Source organism: Urocampus carinirostris, chromosome 20 (genome assembly GCF_059441175.1).
Source record: "Urocampus carinirostris isolate Australia breed hairy pipefish chromosome 20, RoL_Ucar_1.0, whole genome shotgun sequence".
Taxonomy (NCBI): domain Eukaryota; kingdom Metazoa; phylum Chordata; class Actinopteri; order Syngnathiformes; family Syngnathidae; genus Urocampus; species Urocampus carinirostris.
The window spans coordinates 11,415,432-11,436,086 of record NC_142368.1 but is presented as its reverse complement, the minus strand read 5'-3'; the positions used below and the strand labels follow the sequence as shown (position 1 = coordinate 11,436,086).

Here is a 20,655-nt window from a genome sequence, read left to right as displayed (position 1 = left end):
TGTGCCTGATATCAATCATGTCCGTCCCGTCCTGTCTGGTATCGTTCCCATCTATTTGTTCCTGTTTAATATAGATTTCCAGTTTCGTTCCCGGCTATTTTGTTCTATTTGATATCAATCTCCTGTGTCCGGTAGTGTTCGCGTCTAGTTTGTCCTGTTTAATTTTGATCTCCAGTGTCTGGTATCGTTTCCGTCCACCTCGTCCTGCTTGTTATCGGACTCCAGTCTCCTGTGCCTGATATCAATCATGTCTGTCCCGTCCTGTCTGGTATCGTTCCCATCTATTTTGTTCCTGTTTAATATCGATTTCCAGTTTCGTTCCCGCTATTTTGTTCTATTTGATATCAATCTCCTGTGTCCGGTAGTGTTCGCGTCTAGTTTGTCCTGTTTAATTTTGATTTCCAGTGTCTAGTATCGTTTCCGTCCATCTCGTCCTGCTTGTTATCGGACTCCAGTCTCCTGTGCCTGATATCAATCATGTCCGTCCCGTCCTGTTTGGTATCGTTCCCATCTATTTTGTTCCTGTTTAATATCGATTTCCAGTTTCGTTCCCGCTATTTTGTTCTATTTGATATCAATCTCCTGTGTCCGGTAGTGTTCGCGTCTAGTTTGTCCTGTTTAATTTTGATCTCCAGTGTCTGGTATCGTTTCCGTCCATCTCGTCCTGCTTGTTATCGGACTCCAGTCTCCTGTGCCTGATATCAATCATGTCCGTCCCGTCCTGTTTGGTATCGTTCCCATCTATTTTGTTCCTGTTTAATATCGATTTCCAGTTTCGTTCCCGCTATTTTGTTCTATTTGATATCAATCTCCTGTGTCCGGTAGTGTTCGCGTCTAGTTTGTCCTGTTTAATTTTGATCTCCAGTGTCTGGTATCGTTTCCGTCCATCTCGTCCTGCTTGTTATCGGACTCCAGTCTCCAGTGCCTGATATCAATCCTGTCTGTCCCGTCCTGTCCGGTATCGACCCCATATGTCTGATATCTTCCTGTCATTCCACGCCAGACTGCTGCCTTACATCTTCCGCCCAACGATCGCTGAATCACTGGCGTTTTGGGTTTCCTCATTTCCCATAAAATAAAGCTTGTGTGAGAAACGTCACGCATCTGGGTCCTCCTCCTGTTCCAGTTCTTGACACTTTAAAAGTGACTATAAGATAAAATAAAATTAACAATAGAAACAAATCAAAACTTACCATAAAGTTTAACTCAATAATGATCGTTTTATTGATGAAATATGTGTTTTATTGTACACAAAGCTCCGTTATTTAAAATACAATCACAATCAAAATAATTACCGTAAATTTCGGACTATAAGCCGCTACTTTTTCCCCAAACTTTCAACCCTGCGGCTTATTCAGTGATGCGGCCAATTTATGTCATTTTTCTAACGGCCGCCAGCGGTGCTCGAGTACAAAAGGTAAGATTTAGACCGGTGGAATATATGTGCCGAAGAAGACTGCAACTTCTTGGCTTGACTAGCGACAAGAAAACTTTCACTAAAACTGGCCGCATGCGAAAGGCAACTTTTTCGCAAGTCTGCGAGTGGGGCAGCATCAAAAATTCCACTATCACAAACGGGTTCCGAAAAGCCGGTCTGCTGGGGAGAGGAGGGCACAAAATCAGGAGTGGATGGGAGCGTGGGACAACGTCTATATGACAGTTTCTTTCCGACACTGAGGAAGACAACTTTGACGGCTTCAGTTCTAAGGAGGAAGATGAGGACGGTTTACCGTGATTTTTACAAGTACGGTATTTTTTCTTTAACAGACCTGTTTACTGTGTTGCGAGCGTGTTGCTACCATTAACTGCCCGGATGAAAGTTTTATTATTATTATTAAAGCTTTGAAAACTCTTTCGGTGTACCGTCTTTCTTTGTAAATATGTGTAACCCATGTATAATATGTATTTGCAACTGTATATTTTTGTAATGTATTTATTTGTATTTATTTTGGACACTTATTCTGATATGTTTTGGACGGGCGAATGAAAAAGAAGGGGCGTAACAAACGCGGGCTGACGAGAAGTGGGGACCGGTAAAGGTGAGTGTTTGTGGATACGGCGGACAATAGTGGGTATCAATTTTTCCCACCCTTACCTTTGGAAATATACACTTTTTCCTTTGGATTACTTTCAACGCCACCCGGACTCTGCCGGTCTGCATCAAACCTTAAGTACCGGTATCACTTTCCGTTCATTTTGCCGGCTGTGATTTTTGGACTGTGTACTTTAATGAAGGATATTCAGTTACAATCGCGGGACTTAACGTCGGGTCTGGGTTAATTTTGCGATTGTGTATGATTTTTTTAATGTGGGCGGCTTATATACGGGTGCGGCTTGTGTAAGTACAAAATCGGTTTTCCTCTTGAAATGTGGTGCGTGCGGCTTATAATCAGGTGCGCTCTATTTAAGGTAAACCATTACAAATAACATATCCGTCTACATCCTGATGTACTTAATCCCGAATCAATCATATTGCCAAACTCATTTTCTAGGATTTTACATCAAATGTGTGTGCGTTTGTGTGCTGTTGTGTGCATGATCCTCGGGTTGGCCCAGGGAGATTTCAGATTGCCACCTAATCTGTCTGGGGATCAACTGTCCCCACAACCTCACCAGCAGACACCCGCATGCCTGTGTGTGTTTTTGTGTCATGCTGTCGAAGAAAAGCTCAAAAATAAGATGTCAACCATCCAGCCCGTCACCTCAAGGTCGCTTTGAAGGACGATGTGAGAGCTTCTGTAGGTCAATTAGGATCTTGGATGGCTTTAAGTGGAGATCGATTACCAGGAAAATACAACCCGGGGAGTATGATTTTGATATTTGCAGATGACAAAAAGCTATTCTCATCTCATTAGCTACACCGCTTATCCTCAGTAGGGTCGCGGGGGTGCTGGAGCCCATCCCAGCAATCATCTGGCAGTGGGCAGGGGACACCCTGAACTGGTTGCCACACGGGGACAGACAACTCACTCGCCCATTCACACCTAGGGACAATTTGGACCGGCCGATTCACCTGAAATGCATGTCTTTGGAATGTGGGAGGAAACCGGAGTGCCCGGAGGAAACCCACGCAAGCACGGGGAGAACATACAAACTCCGCACAGGAAGTCTGGAGCTGGATTTGAACCCACGCAGGAGGTTCCCAAGACATGAACTGTGCCGCACATGCGCTAACCACTGCGCCGCCGTGCTGTTGTATAGTATTATAGGTTGCAATTCGTCGACATTTTGAAAAAAAACATGTTCAATTTACAGGCAGCACAGGAGATCAAACCTCCTGTGTGGAGTTTGCATGTCCTCCCCGTGCTTGCGTGTGTTTCCTCCGGGCACTCCGGTTTCCCTCCACATACCAAACTGTATGTAACGTCCTACATGCCGACATTTCTTGCGTACATTTTGTGTAAATTCCTTTATCTTCTTGGCTCTTTTACCTCACTGTGAAAGTGTGAAACTGGAGTGTCATGCCCAATTTCGTTGTCAGAATATGTTAACCCATTTTGTAACAATAACAAAAAAGGTATATTCTATTCTATTCTTTCTTCCTTTCCTTGTTTCCCTTTTCTATGTTTCTTTCCATTCTTTCTTTCTTTCTTTCTTTCTTTCTTTCTTTCTTTCTTTCTTTCTTTCTTTCTTTCTTTCTTTCTTTCTTTCTTTCTTACTTTCTTTCTTTCTTCCTTTCCTTGCTTCCCCCTTTTCTATCTTTTTCATTCCTTTTTTCCCCATTTTCTTTTCTTTCTTTCCTTTCTTCCCCTCCTTGCTTCCCCCTTTTCTATCTTTCTTTCTTTCCTTCCTTTCTTCCCCTTTTCTTTTCTTTCTTTCCTTTCTTTCTTTCTATCTGTTTTTCCTTGCTTCCCCCTTTTCTATCTTTCTTTCCTTTCTTCCCCCTTATCTTTCTTTCTTTCTTTCTATCTTACGATAATTGTGTAAATATTGTGAACATTTTAACTATAACCTTATCCTCCTTGTTTTATAACCGTATCTTCTCTGTTCCTTTATCTTCTTGGTTTTTTTACCTCACTGTGAGTGTGTGAAACTGGAGTGTCATGCCCAATTTCGTTGTCACAATAAGTTAACTCATTTTGTAACAATGACAATTAAGGTATATTCTATTCTATTCTTTCTTTCCTTTCCTTGTTTCCCCCTTTTCTATCTTTCTTTCTTTTTCTTTCTTTCTTTCTTCCTTTCCTTGCTTCCCCTTTTCTATCTTTCTTTCTTTCCTTTTTCCCCCATTTTCTTTTCTTTCTTTCTTTCCTTTCTTCCCCTCCTTGGGTCCCCCTTTTCTATCTTTCTTTCTTTCCTTTCTTCCCCTTTTCTTTTCTTTCTTTCTTTCCTTTCTTCCCCTCCTTGCGTCCCCCTTTTCTATCTTTCTTTCTTTCCTTTCTTCCCCTTTTCTTTTCTTTCTTTTCTTTTTTCTTTCTATCTTTCTTTCCTTGCTTCCCCCTTTTCTATCTTTCTTTCTTTTCTTCCCCCTTTTCTTTCTTTCTTTCTTTCTTTCTTTCTTTATATCTTACGATAAGTGTGTGAATATTGTGTAAATTATAACTATAACCTTATCCTCCTTGTTTTATAACCTTATCTTTCCTTTCTTCCCCTCCTTGCTTCCCCCTTTTCTATCTTTCTTTCTTTCTTTCTTTCTTTCTTTCTTTCTTTCCTTTCTTCCCCTTTTCTTTTCTTTCTTTTCTTTCTTTCTTTCCTTCTATTTCTCTTTCCTTGCTTCCCCTTTTTCTATCTTTCTTTCCTTGCTTCCCCCTTTTCTTTCTTTCTTTCTTTCTTTCTTTCTTTCTTTCTTTCTTTCTTTCTTTCTTTCTTTCTTTCTTTCTTTCTTACAATAATTGTGTAAATATTGTGAAAATTATAACCATAACCTTATCCTCCTTGTTTTATAACCTTATCTTCTCTGTTCCCCTATCTTCTTGGCTCTTTTACCTCACTGTGAATGTGTGAACCTGGAGTGTCATGCCCAATTTCGTTGTCAGAATATGTTAACCCATTTTGTAACAATAACAAAAAAGGTATATTCTATTCTATTCTTTCTTCCTTTCCTTGTTTCCCTTTTCTATATTTCTTTCCATTCTTTCTTTCTTTCTTTCTTTCTTTCTTTCTTTCTTTCTTTCTTTCTTTCCTTGCTTCCCCCTTTTCTATCTTTTTCATTCCTTTTTTCCCCATTTTCTTTTCTTTCTTTCCTTTCTTCCCCTCCTTGCTTCCCCCTTTTCTATCTTTCTTTCTTTCCTTCCTTTCTTCCCCTTTTCTTTTCTTTCTTTTCTTTCTTTCTTTCTATCTGTTTTTCCTTGCTTCCCCTTTTCTATCTTTCTTTCCTTTCTTCCCCCTTATCTTTCTTTCTTTCTATCTTACGATAATTGTGTAAATATTGTGAAAATTTTAACTATAACCTTATCCTCCTTGTTTTACAACCTTATCTTCTCTGTTCCTTTATCTTCTTGGTTTTTTTACCTCACTGTGAATGTGTGAAACTGGAGTGTCATGCCCAATTTCGTTGTCACAATAAGTTAACTCATTTTGTAACAATGACAATTAAGGTATATTCTATTTTATTCTTTCTTCCTTTCCTTGTTTCTCCCTTTTCTATCTTTCTTTCTTTTTCTTTCTTTCTTTCTTCCTTTCCTTGCTTCCCCCTTTTCTATCTTTCGTTCTTTCCCTTTTTCCCCATTTTCTTTTCTTTCTTTCTTTCCTTTCTTCCCCTCCTTGCTTCCCCCATTTCTATCTTTCTTTCTTTCCTTTCTTCCCCTTTTCTTTTCTTTCTTTCTTCCCCTCCTTGCGTCCCCCTTTTCTATCTTTCCTTTCTTCCCCTTTTCTTTTCTTTCTTTTCTTTTTTCTTTCTATCTTTCTTTCCTTGCTTCCCCCTTTTCTTTCTTTCTTTCCTTTCTTCCCCTTTTCTTTTCTTTCTTTTCTTTCTTTCTTTCTTTCCTTCTTTCTTTCTTTCTTTCTTTCTATCTTTCTTTCCTTTCTTCTGCCTTTTCTTTCTTTCTTTCTTTCTTTCTTTCTATCTATCTTACGATAATTGCGGTAAAAAGTCAAGTCATGTTTATTTATTTAGCCGTTAAAAAAAGTCTCAATACCATCCACCCATCCATTATCTGCACCGCTTATCCTCAGTAGGGTCGCGGGGGTGCTGGAGCCCATCTCAACTCTCCTCAAGCAGTGGGCAGGGGACACCCTGAACTGGTTGCCAGCCAGTCGCAGGGCACACAGGGACGGACAATTCACTCGCTCATTCACACCTAGGGACAATTTGGACTGGCCAATCTACCTAAAATGCATATTTTTGGAACGTAGGAGGAAACCGGAGCGCCCGGAGGAAACCCACACAAGCACGGGGAGAACATGCAAACTCCACACAGGAAGTTTGATCCCATGACCTTGGAACTGTGCCATTAATTTGAAATTATTCAATACTATGTCCCCAAAAATGTTGAAAGAGCCACACCGAACCCAACCTCTCAGCCGCCATGCTGCAGTATCAATCCCCTGATCTGAAACCTACATGAGGGCAAGGAAAAACTCGAAAACCGCACCGTGAGGAAAACGAAGAATCGACTCAACTGTCCTCCAGCAAACACCTCATTTAATGGCAGACCTTTGCGTCCATGTTTTCCCCGTAGTCCCCCCTCTCCAAACAAAACATCTAAAAGCTTTCCGCTGTTAACCAATCAGCTGTGAACTTGAAGGAGGATCGGTGACCGCTTGAAAAACCCCTTCAAAAGATAATGGTTTTTCTTTTTTCAGCAAACCTGGCAGGCAACATACAGTGTTCATTTTATGGGTCCCGGGGACTCGCATGCTCAAAAATCTATGGGTCCCAACAAAGATCTATGGGTCCCCAACATTTAGTGTTATCAGGGTTGAAAATTTAAATCGGCGACAAATATATAATATAAATCTATATATTCATTCAGTTTTAATCATCACAGTTATTTGGTAATACAAAGCAGTTATCACTTCAGATTTTTCAGTTCATATATTCTTCATGGTTTGCTGTCCCGTCACAGTAGTAATGCCTTCTCAAGGTCTAATCCATTATCATCCTCTTGAGAGCGTCACCAGGAATATAATTGAGTCCATTTTGGCAGAAAAGTCCTTTTCTTGCTAGGATTATTCTTTTGTTCATTTTCTTTCGTCGAATCGTTCGCTTCAACACACGCGTTTTCCTTGCCTCCGCGATCTTCCGAAGAATTTCTCCGCCGTTTTTTCAGTTTCTGCATTATGTTTTGACTTATTATTGACACTGAAGAAATTACCAATTTTGTGTTGATTTTCACCTAATACTAACTGTTTTTTCGAAGGCATACTTAACCTTCACTTCAGATGTTTCAGTTCACAATATTGTACATTATACAAAATAATATTGCTGAAATATGAATCTATATATTCGTGCAGTTTTAATCATCAGTTAATTGGTAATACAAAGCAGTTCAGATTTTTCAGTTCATATATTCTTCGTGAGGGCAGCACGGCGGCGCAGTGGTTAGCGCGTGTGCAGGCACAGTTCTGAGGTCGTGGGAACCTCCTGTGTGGGTTCAAATCCAGCTACCGGGCTTCCTGTGCGGAGTTTGTATGTTCTCCCCGTGCTTGCGTGGGTTTCTTTCGGGCCCTCCGGTTTCCTCCCACATTCCAAAGACGTGCATTTCACGTTTATTGGCCGGTTAATTGGCCTGTCCAAATTGTCCCTAGGTGTGAATGAGCGAGCGAGTTGTCTGTCCCTGTGTGCCCTGCGATTGGCTGTCCCCTGCCCACTGCCCGATGATTGCTGGGATGGGCTCCAGCACCCCCGTGACCCTACTGAGGATAAGCGGTGCAGCTAATGAGATGAGATGAGATATTCTTCGTGATTTGCTGTCCCGTCACAGTAGTAATGCCTTCTCAGGGGGGTTGGGTAGGGTTACTTTAACTTGATTACTTTCAATGACTTTTGGATTACTCTAATACCAAATATGCTAATAAAAGACAAAATAAACTAAATATGAATAAAATGATGACTCACAACACGTGGTAAGCTTTCTCTCCTGGCTTTGATCTCTTTGATCTCTGGCAAAACGAACATAAAATGCCACAGAAACAAAATGAAAATAAATCCAAACATCATTTTTGCCGTTCCATGTATTCCATTACTCCCCAATCCTGCAGTAAATTTAGTCATTTTATTCATATTTAGTTTCTTTTGTCTTTTATCAGCATATTTGGTATTGGAGTAATCCAAAAGTAATTGAAAGTAATCCAGTTAAAGTAATCCTACCTAACCCTGGCCTTCTTAAGGTCCAATCCACCACAACAAAGACGTTTCGAAGCAACGAGATCTCGTTTGCCGAGATCGGCTTGCAGACGAAAACTCGAACCGCGAGACCAAAACAACAATGGCGGATCTGCCTGACGAAAAGTTTGGAGTGCGGTAAATCTTTGTAAAAAAAAAGTAATCGGAAAATAAATGACAATTTTGTGGCAAAAAGTTGCGTCCCGGGGACGCACGTTGATTTGACAATATGCGGGCAAACGAGAACACCGGACATGTTGACTTTTCCAAACGACGCTGAGATTTCCACGCCGCCGCGCGGAAACCGAACGCTGCAAAACAACAGGCGGTCAGGGAATGAATAGAAAATCATGTCAGGAAAAATGACAAATGTAGTGAGGTGCATATTACGCTGACGAGCGTAATTTGTTATTGATGAACAGAAAACCGAAATTGCCAAAGCCGGAGGGGCCGGATCGGCGACGCGGTTCTTGTTTGGTCTCGGAGTGATGAACGTTCCTGATGGTTTGTCCGTCGCCGCCGGACGTGTGGTTTCCAGGGCTGAGGAATGAAAGGCGAGGGACGTCATCAGTCCTGCTATTGATTTTGCCACTCCCGTGCTTAATTGAAGCTGTTGGGGCGAAGGGAATTGAACTCGGGCCGCTCCGTCACTCCCCTCTCGTTAGCGCCCGACATTAAGTCAAAAAAACAAAAAACACATTTGTTTTCTGGAATTTTTGCAGAGTTGTATTGGCTCCTGGAGTCTGAAGTTGACTTTAGGGGACAAAATGTAGTCCTGTCATTGAATGCTATCCTTGTTTCGTCCATTAGGTGGCGGGGATCTCATCTCATTAGCTACACCGCTTATCCTCAGTAGGGTCGCGGGGGTGCTGGAGCCCATCCCAGCAATCATCGGGCAGTGGGCAGGGGACACCCTGAACTGGTTGCCACACGGGGACAGACAACTCACTCGCTCATTCACACCTAGGGACAATTTGGTGCGGACAATCCACCTGAAATGCATGTCTTTGGAATGTGGGAGGAAACCCACGCCAGCACGGGGAGAACATACAAACTCCGCACAGGAAGTCTGGGAGCTGGATTTGAACCCACGCAGGAGGTTCCCAAGACCTTAGAACTGTGCCTGCACATGCGCTAACCACTGCTCCGCCGTGCTGCCCTGGGTGGCGAGGATCAATTTGCATAAAGGTAGGACTGCAGGATTTTGGGAAAAAAAAAGCGATTTTTCAGACCAGTTCTGCAATTTTGATTTTTAAAGTAAAATGTATATTCTGTACGAGGTTTGTTCTTTGTAAGTACAGTGGAACCTCGGTTTTCGAACGCCTCTCAGTTCGAACAAATCGGTGTCCGACCAAAAATTTCGAGAAATTCTTGCTTCGCTTTTCGGTCAAAAAATCGGAGTTCGAACGCCGGTAATGCGAGAGTGCGTACGCTAGGGTGCGATGCGGAGCGGCGTACGGGTGTAAGAAAGAAATAATAGCCAAATATGAAGGAGGTGTGCGAGCGCCTTCTGCTGACCACCACAAAGGTAAGAAATCCTATTCATAAGATTACGATAACGCGAACGTACGATTAGCCTGGGTTAACTTTAAGTTTACGTTAAACATTCAGGGTGTTGGAACGGAACCCAACATTGAGGGTGTTGGAACGGAGCCCCCTTTCCAAAGAAACGCTCACCACTTGTTGTGGAGACTCGGGTGCTAAATGACTTGTAAACGACCTGAATTTTTTATTTTTACACGTTCATGTTAGCGTAATTTTTTGTACAGAAGATTACGATAACGCGAACGTTAGCCTGGGTTAGCTTCATGTTTACGTTCATGGTAAACATTCAGGGTGTTGGAACGGATTAAAACGATTTACATTATTTTTAATAGGAAAAATGATTTCGGTGATCGAACAAATCGGTTTTCGAACAGGGTTCTGGAACGGATTATGGTCGAGAACCGAGATTCCACTGTATGTCATGATGACTGATCAGTTTCACTTTGGCGCTAGCCGCTGCTGGCTTTCTGATTGGTTCCCCGTCCTACTTAAGCTCAGTCCTTTCGCTCGCCTGAGCGTACCTCTGTTTCTACAAGGCAAGCACTTTCACTCTGACTCCCATCGGTCTCGCTTTTTGTACCGGTTTTCCACTCGTCCGTTCCTGTTTGTCTCCGGCTGCGACCTGTTTTTTGACCCCGACCACGTTTTTGCTCTCCTGTCCCGGCTATCGACCTGTTTTTTCCCGTTTTTGACACCATGATCTCCCGCTACGGAAGATCCACTTCCGCATTCAGAACATGTTCCGATTCTCTGAGAGGCTTGCTTCCCGCGTCCAGCGAGCACCGGATCGCGGCCTCTTTATCCCAATAAACTTTTGGTTAACGTTACGCATCTGGGTCCTGATTCCGTTCCGGTCGTGACAAAGTACTTAACTCTTAGATGCGTGAACTACAAGTTCATACCCAATCCATGAGTTAATGAGTTAATGAGATAATTAGTGTTGAAAAAAAAATAATAATCATGTCATACACATGTTTTATTAAGAATATGACAATATTACAACCTTTTTTTTTTTTAGAACAACCCGTAAGATAATTTTTTGATCCCACCATTTTTGAATCAGTGAGTGAGGATCGGTGGCCGGTTTGCATTTTTTTATTTTTTTTATGCTTGACATTTAATGTTATTTTTTTCCAAAGTAAGACAATACTTGAAATTTGGGTGAATGAAATGAACCTGCTTATCGGGGGTATTAGGGGTTCAGTGTCTTACCCAAGGACACTTCGACATGTAACGCAGAGGAGCCGGAATTCGAACTGCGATCTCTTGATCCCAAGACGAGCGCTCTACCTCCTGAGCCACCACCGCCCCCATAAATGTAAACATATTCTGGTCGGATTTAGATATATTTCTTTCAAAATGTAATTTTTTTGGCTGAAGGTGTCAGAACCCGAACAGACGGTTGACCCAAACGCGTAACGTTTTCACACCAACCTTTATTTACGGATGCGGGGCAGTCATGCGCAGATAGGAACGATACAGGATGACGGGGCTTGGATCAGGGATCCATACAGGATACAGGATACGGGACAGACTGGATCAATACCGGATACAGGATAGTTCGGGAACAGAATGGAGCCGGAGTCGAAATGCTTGCCTTGCAAGTGTGGAGCTTCGTTGACGGACTGACAAGGAGTGAATGGAGTAAACTTGTTTAAATAGGAGGGGAACCAATCAGGCAACAAGCAACAGCTGGCGGCAAACGAGCTGGCACAGGTGAGGGCAATGGGCAATCATGACAGAAGGAAGTGTTGCATACTGCTGATATCTGTAATGGTATCTTTGAATACTCGAGGTTTGGATGTCATTTTTGGTATTAAAAAAAGCATCATAGAATATCCCGAGTGCTCAGCAGGGGTGTCTGTGACAACTGAAATGTTGAATATCAAATCATACCAGTGCACCACATTAGTATCAGGGTCTACTCAAGAGTTCATTAATTGTATTTAAAAAACAAGTACCGTATTTTCCGCACTATAAGGCGCACCGGGTTATAGGGCGCACCCCGAAAAAAACAGTTTTTGGTCCTATATTTGACATACATAAGACGCACCGGATTATAAGGCGCTACAATGGGAACGTGGACAAAACAGTCAGATGATTCAGTCCAAAAGATTACCCCCTTAACATTCCAAAAGCTTGCAAAGAAGCAAATACGTGTCGTAGACACGTGCGGATGCGGTGTCCGTACGACGTCACTCAAATGCATCGTTCTAAATATCATTCGGAAGGTTAAAGTCTTGGGATTCAAGAAATGCCAACCATTCCTTAGTTTCTATTTTCTTTTACGCTCGCAACTTTACTGTGCATATGACAATAAACACTTGGAATTGAGTTTAATTTAAAAATAGACACTCCATTCCACCCATTATCTGCACCGCTAATCACAGAAACATCGAGTTCAGTCTGAAACAAGATACAGGGAAAATATATAGCCAGAGTAGCTCACCGAAGTCGTTGTGTTCAATAATAATATGCAGCCATGGTCCTCTTATATCCGTGAGCTTAGTAAATCCAGGAGAATAAAATATTTACAAATACAGAATAGTAAAAAAATGCTTTCTGTATGCCGTCAACCACGTGCTATACGCATTCATCTTTTTCGGCCAATTGCAGGCTTTGTTTTGCCGCTTCAGCCAATGCCAGCCTGTAAATGATAAAAAGGATCCGCCCCTTGACCTCCGAATAACTTTAGCCAACAGTGATCGATTCAACTGATGATTGACACATCTTTTTCGGCCAATTGCAGGCTTTGTTTTACAGTTTAAGCCAATGCCAGCCTGTAAATGATAAAAAGGATCCGTCACCTTGACCTCCGAATAACTTTAGCCAATAGTGACTGATTCAAATGATGATTGACACATTGGTTAGCCAATGAAACGCCGGTAAATAAATCCCAGCATACACCGCGGACTACTTGGCGTTCGGGGGAAAATCTAGTAAGCGGCTGCAAGTTAGTTGGAAGACTTTGCGATTTAATATTGATCCATATATAAGGCGCACTGTATTATAAGGCGCATGGTCAGCTTTTGAAGACTTTTAGGTGCTCCTTATAGTGCGGAAAATACGGTATGTTGGGAGTCATATATATTTCCTTGAAAATTACTTTTGTTTGGAGAGGGAGGAATTTTATGTACTGTACTAGTGATATCAGTAATGGTATCTGCACTGGTGAAGTTTTTTTAAATGTTAGAAAGTGAGTAAAATAAACACTGCGTAATTGTGTATGCTTGTATATCGTGTTCTTGTGTGTAATAGGCCCCGGCGAAATATTTCTGGGGCCGGGCTGTAGGCGGCCTCTTCACAAGTTTCTTGCTGCTGCGGCCGAGACGACCTCCCGTCGAGAAGCCAACATAGCGGTCGCCGCCTCAAAACCGATAACGGTCATCACCTCAGATGCAAAGAACCGTTTCTTCCCCAGTCTGGATGGATTTTTTTTGTACCGTGGCCATCTTTTGATCATTCAACGCAGTGGCCCCCGACCTTTTCTATAACGGGAACCGGTTTAATGTCTGAACCGTATGTTCGTAGCCTAGCCCGAAGGTGGCGTTAAATATGTTTGGACTTATTCTAAAGCAGGGGTGTCAAACTCATTTGAACTCGGGGGCCACACGATAGAACAAACATTCTGTCGGGAGAAAGAAAAAGAGAAAGAAAGAAATAAGAGAAAGAGGGAGGGAAAAGGAAAGAGGGTGGGACAAAGAAAGAAAAAGAGAGAGAGGAAGAGAGAGTGACAAAAAAAAAGAGATAAAAAGTTGTGAGAGAGGGGGAAAAAAAGGGAGAGGAAGAAAGAAATCCAAAGAGAAATAGAAAGACAAAGGGAGAGAAAAGAGAAAAGAAGGGTAGGAAGAGAGAAAAAGAAAAGGAAAAAGGAAGTTAGAGCAAATGAAGTCAAAAAGACACAGAGAGAGAAAGAGACAAAGAGCAACAAAGGAAGAGAAAAAGAGAAACACAGAGAGTGAAAGAGACAGAGACAGAGTGAGAGAAAAAGGGTGGAAGAGAGAGAGAGAAAGAGAGAGAGAGAGAGAAATTTAAAGATAAAAAGTCGTGAGAGAGGGGCATAAGAAAGGGAAAGGAAGAAAGAAATCCAAAGAGAAATAGAAAGACAGAAGGAGAGAAAAGAGAAAAGAAAGCGCGAAGGGTAGGAAGAGAGAAAGAGAAAAGAGAGAAAAGGAAAAAAAGGAAGTTAGAGCAAATGAAGTTCAAAAGACACAGAGAGAGAAAGAGTCAAAGAGCAACAAAGGAAGAGAAAAAGAGAGACACAGAGAGTGAAAGAGACAGAGACAGAGTGAGAGAAAAGGGGTGAAAAAGAGAGAGAGAGAGAGAAAGAGAGAGAGAGAAAGAAAGAAAAACAAAAGATAAAAATTCGTGAGAGAGGTGGATAAGAAAGGGAGAGGAAGAAAGAAATCCAAAGAGAAATAGAAAGACAGAAGGAGAGAAAAGAGAAAAGAAAGTGCGAAGGGTAGGAAGTGAGAAAGAGAAAAGAGAGAAAAGGAGAAAAGGAAGTTAGAGCAAATGAAGTTAAAAAGACACAGAGAGAGAAAGAGACAAAGAGTAACAAAGGAAGAGAAAAAGAGATACACAGAGTGAAAGAGACAGAGACAGAGTGAGAGAAAAGGGGTGGAAAAGAAAGGGAGAGAGAGAGAGAGAGAGAAAGAGAGAAATAAATAAATGTCTTTATGAGAGGAAACTGGCTTTGGCAACATCAGGTTGACACATTTCAACCTGCAGCTTGTTTTTCTCTTGCGCTTCTCTGAGTGTTGTCTCGTGGGCCGGATTCAATCCCTTAGCGGGCCTGATTTGGCCCGCGGGCCGCCTGTTTGACACAGGTGCTGTACTGTATCTCCGCACAAAAACAACATACATTGTGAAATCTCAATGACTTTTAAATCAACTGTCATTAAAACATAGACATTACTGTGTTACTCATTAAATGCAAATACTCGAGTACAATATTCTCCGCCTACTAAATAACTCTGCCACTCACATTTCTCATTTTGCCAGTAATTCGAACTGCGATCTCTCGATCCCAAGACGAGCGCTCTACCCCCTGACCCATTATGTTGCTGATTGTGGTGAATGGATTGTGTACTCTATTTGCAGTTTCAATCGCGGCACCTAAAGTCAGGTTTGGGATAAACTTGTGACTGTGTTACATAATAATAATAAATAATTTCCTTTGTTTTGTCATTCTTTTTTGTAAGAACGAAATGTCGATACACCTGACCCGTTGTAGCGAGCCGATGCAGCCGCAGCCAACAGAGGGCGCCGCCATTTTACCAATGTTATAAGTCTTAGGTATGACTCGGCCGAGGCGCGAACCAGCGACCTCCCAGTCATGTTTAAATGTTGGCGCGTGCGGCTTATATACAGATGCGGCTTGTGTAAGGACAAAACCAATAATGTCCGCAAAATGTGGTGCGTGCGGCTTATAATCAGGTGCGCTCTATAGATTTTACGGTAATCCAAAAGTAATTGAAAGTAATCCAGTTAAAGTAACCCTAGCCAACCCTGCAAATACAGTGTTGATTAAAGTCTTCGAGCAGCGAATTTTTCATCTTTCGGGCTTTCGTGGTAGTGTACTAAAAGCCTGAGCCAGCATGGGAAGTGCCCCCCTTCCCATCAACCCAATCTACTTCACCCACTTCCTCCCACCAGAGTGAATCCATTCCTCACACCTCCGGCCTCATTTCAGCCCTCCTATTTCCAAGAAATGATTGTCTGACTTACACGCACAGGCGTGCGTGCTTTTGTGTGTGCCAGTGTGTAATTTTTGTTTTGTTTTGCTGCCGTTGTTGCCGCGTGTCTTTCAAAGTCGAGGGAAGAATGAAAGCCGCCTCCGTACCCTTAACGAAACAAAAGTTGGCACGGCAACGTCCTTTGCCGATAAAAGAAGCCCCCGTGTTGTTAGCCGAAACCTTTGAAATCCATCAGCCGGACGGCAATGACCGAAGTCGGGCCGAGCCGCCGTTTTGATGCCGGTGTCGATGAAATTTGTCGGAAAAATGATTACCGTATTTTCCGCACTATAAGGCGCACATAAAATCAGATTTTTAAAAAAAAAAAGCTGACTATGCGCCTTATAATCCGGTGCGCCTTATACATGGATCAATATTGAGCCGCGACAGGTCTCGCAACTTCCGGTGCGCAGCCACCGACTCCATTTTTCGCGTAGAAGAAGAAGTGCGCTGTGCACACTGGGAAATATTAAACAACCATTCTCTTTTATTTGTGCGTTTGTATAAAGACCCTGAAATGGCTCCTATGAAGAGACACGCTTACAACGCAGAGTTTAAACTCAAGACGATCAGTCACGCAGTAGAACACGGGAATAGAGCAGGAGCGAGAGAGTTCAACATGAATGAATCGAACACGAGGGTGGCTCGAGCCGGCAGAATTAAGAGTCCCCCTAGGAACTTGCTAAGTGAACAATGGTTCCATGGGTGAATTATGTAAAACCCACTACAACGTTTTACATCTTACAGTTATTATGTTATTCCTTTACTGTTATTGTTTTGCACTTGTTGTTTTTGCACATTACGAGTGTCACTATATTGCGATTGCTCTAACGTTTAATTTACCATAACAGTATCAGACGTTTTTTTGCCGGTTGACTAAATGGAGGAAAAGTAAAATGTTATGCCTTGCTGTTGTTCAAATATGTGTCACGAAAATGCTTTACCATGGAGAAAATAATAAAACGGCTGTTTATTCATTTTGGGAGTGAATGGAGTTGTGGAAAGCTTGTATTAATAAAGTTTGACTGACCTATCTGACTGTTTTGTTGACATTCCCTTTAGCGCGGCACCATCTAACGGTTGCATAACGTAACTACATCCTCTACTGTAGCCAAGTCAAGTAATATTTATTTATGACGCCCTTCATCACAAAAATGTCTCGAAGGACTGCACAGGATTACAATTACAAAATTGCACAATTACCTGATCTTAAACCAGCATGCACTTATAGCGCCTTATAATGGGGTGCGCCTTATGTATGGAAAAGGTTTTAAAATATATCATTCATTGAAGGTGCTCCTTATATCACGGTGCGCCTTTAAGTGTGGAAAATACGGTAATCTATTATTAATCCAACGGCAGACATTTCTTTCAAACGGGAGATGCGGGTGCTAGCCATTTTTTACCATTTTTACATAAAAATGAGTTATCTAGCTAATCAGGCCAAGAACGCTTAAACCCTCATCTTTCATTTCAAGCAGAACTTCCAATTACCATGAATTCCGGACTATAGAGCGCGATTATAAGCCGCACCCACCACATTTTAACAGGAAAAACGATTTTTGTACTTACACAAGCCTCACCTGTATATAAGCCGCATGCGCCCACATTTAAACATGTAACACAATCACAAAATTAGCCCAAACCCGACTTTGAGTCCCGCGATTGTAACTGAATATAAAGTACACAGTCCAAAAACCACAGCCGGCAAAATGAACAGAAAATGATACCGGTACTTAACGTTTGATGCAGACCTGCAGAGTCCGGGTACCCGTTGAAACTAATCCATGGAAAAAAAGTCTATATTTCCAAGGGTAAGGATTGGAAAAATATATATCCACTATTGTCCGCCGCGACAACAGGTCCCACCCACCTTTACCCCACTTCCCGTCAGCCCACCTTTGCTCTGCCCCTCTTTTTTAATTCGCAAAACATATCAGAATAAGTGTCTCAAATAAATACATTACAAAAATATACAGGTGCAAATACATATTATACATTGGTTACACATATTTACAAAGAAAGACGGTACACCGAGAGAATTTTCAAAGCTTTAATAATAATATTATAACTTTCATCCCAAACCGTGCCTGTGAAGGGTAGCAAAACGCTACTAGCAACACGCTCGCAACACAGTAGACAGGTCTGTTAAAAAAAACATACCGTACTTGTAGAAACCACGGTAAGCCGTCCTCATCTTCCTCCTTATAATTGATGACATCAAAGTCGTCTTCCCCAGTATGGCAACACACTCGCAAAGTGAAGTTTACGTGCAGTAGCACTGTTTCCTTCTTTATCGGACTGCTCGTTTGTTTTTAGCTTGAAAGCTGCGTCATGTGCCTTTCTTTTTGCAATTTGCATGATGAGGATATGTCTACGCTAATTCAATTTGTGCACAAGCTAAGAAGTTGCAGTCTTCCTCGGCGCATATATTCCACAGGTCTAAATCTTACCTTTTGTACTCAAGCTCTACTGGTGGCTGTTAGAAAAATGACATAAATTGGCCGCATCACTGAATAAGCCGCAGGAGAGAAAAATCATTTTGCATTGCCGAAAACTCCGCAAAATGTAACTTGATGTCAAGTTTTGGACATGTTTGATCATTAATTATCTTGCCACACTTGGGATTATGGTTGCTCACTGTTGTTTCAAGCGTTGCTCACCGACTTTGTGTGAGCGCTCAGACCCGTAAGGAAAATGACAGGGAACATTGTATGCGAGTGTACTTGTTTCAAGCTACATTTTTCAAAAATGTAGATATTTGTTCTTGTTTTTCCAATGTACATTTCAAAGTATCGGGAATTTAAAAACAAAGTGATTTCCCTTTTTATGTATTTTTTTAAAATTTAATTAAATAACTTTGCGTCTCAGGCAGCACGGAGGCGCAGTGGTTAGCGCGTGTGCGGCACAGTTCTAAGGTCTTGGGAACCTCCTGTGTGGGTTCAAATCCAGCTACCGGACTTTCTGTGCGGAGTTTGTATGTTCTCCCCGTGCTCGCGTGGGTTTCCTCCGGGCATTCCGGTTTCCTCCCACATTCCAAAGACATGCATTTCAGGTGGATTGGCCGGTCCAAATTGTCCCTAGTGAGTTGTCTGTCCCTGTGTGCCCTGCGATTGGCTGGCAACCAGTTCAGGGTGTCCCCTGCCCACTGCCCGATGATGGCTTGGATGGGCTCCAGCACCCCCGCAACCCTACTGAGGATAAGCAATGCAGCTAATGAGATAATTCCACGCCTAGCCAACTAAAATACGAAACAACGTTAAACGGAGCACCCCAGCTCCCAACGAACGTTTTTGATGACCAGCAACATTATACGAAATCGAGTGCTAAAAAACGTCGCAAATGTCGCATACTGATTCCTTCCGTCTCGGTTCGAACAGCAACACTAATCCGGGTGAGGACGAGAGCTCGCGTTTACACTCCAGCAGGTCTTAAGGAGGATCTGATCGCGGCTTTCAAGTGAGTATTAGGGCCAAAGCCGACAGGGGCGGGTTCTCCGTGAGTCCTTTGTTCGGAAACTCCAGAGCAGGGTTTCTAAACCCTTAGTTTAAGCTAAAGAACACACGGGGAGTAACACTAGATATTCAATCTGCTGTAATTTGGGATTTCACTATACAGTGGTACCTTAACTTACAAATATCTCTACATACAAAAGTTTCAGGTTACAAACTATCTGAATGGGATGATATTGCAGAGAGGCGTTTCAGGATACAAAGTCAACTACGCGCCGCCATTTGCCGCTCCCAGTGCATGTGCATGAATCCCAGCATGCTCTTCGTGTCCCCTTCCCATTTGTAAACACCTGGCAACTCGATGCGTATGCGTGAATCCTGCCATGCTCTTCATGTCAGGATACAAAGTCAACTAAGCGCCGCCATTCGCCGCTCCCAGCGTTCTACCTGGCTCCCAGTGCATGTGCATGAATCCCATCATGCTCTTCGTGTCCCCTTCCCACTCTGTAAACACCTTGCAACCCGATGTGTATGCGTGAATCCTGCCATGCTCTTCATGTCAGGATACAAAGTCAACTACGCGCCGCAATTCGCCGCTCCCAGTGTTCTACCTGGCTCCCAGTGCATGTGCATGAATTCCAGCATGCTCTTCCTGTCTTCGTCCCGCTCTGTAAACACCTGGCAACTCGATGTGTATGCGTGAGTCCCGCCATGCTCTTCATGTCAGGGTACAAAGTCAACTACGAGATGCCATTTGCCGCTCCCGGCGTTCTACCTGGCTCACAGTGCATGTGCATGAATCCCAGCATGCTCTTCGTGTCCCCTTCCCGCTCTCTAAACACCTGGCAACCCGATGTGTATGCGTGAATCCCACCATGCTCTTCATGTCAGGATACAAACTCAACTACATGACGCCATTTGCCGCTCCCAGTGGTCAACCGGGCTCCCATTGCATGTGCGTCAATCCCAGCATACTCTTCTTGTCCCCTTCCCGCTTTGTAAACATCTGGCAACCCGATGTGTATGCGTGAATCCCGCCATGCTCTTCATGTCAGGATACAAAGTCAACTACGCGCCGCCATTCGCTGCTCCCAGTCTTCTACCTGGCTCCCAGTGCATGTGCATGAATCCCAGCATGCTCTTCGTGTCCCCTTCCCGCTTTGTAAACACCTGGCAAAGTGATGCGTATGCCTGAATCCTGCCATGCTCTTCGAGTCCCCCTCCTGGCATGCTTTTTCTGTCCCTTTGCTGCTCTGTAAGCAGTCTACTTCGATTCCTGGCTCCTTTGATATACGTCAAAGTGTCTTTGGGCAGGACATTGAATCCCTACTGCCTCCGGTTAGCAGGTAGTTGCCTTGCATGGCTGAGACTGCTATCGGTGTTTGAGTGTGTGTGTGTGAAGCAAATTGTTAAAAAAAAAGAGGTACGTAAATGCAGACCATTTACACCCATTCACATTTACAATGGACCCTACGAAAGACGTGCAGAAAGTTGGACAAGGAGAAAAGAAGAGGATGATACTTTTTCTGCCCATTGAAACAAAGCAAGAGATAATGGAAAGGTATGAAAACACACATCGTCATGCAGAAGGAGTTCGGAGATGACAAAGAGGAGGATGTTTTTTATTTTTGAGAAGACAGACAAAAATAAGCTA

General features: G+C 42.7%; 1 protein-coding gene across 1 annotated transcript in view; it reads right to left on the bottom strand.

Annotated features, from left to right (window-relative positions):
- LOC148346226 (exostosin-1) overlaps positions 1–20,655 on the bottom strand; it is a 190,478-nt gene that overhangs the window by 62,895 nt on the left and 106,928 nt on the right. The window lies entirely within an intron of this gene.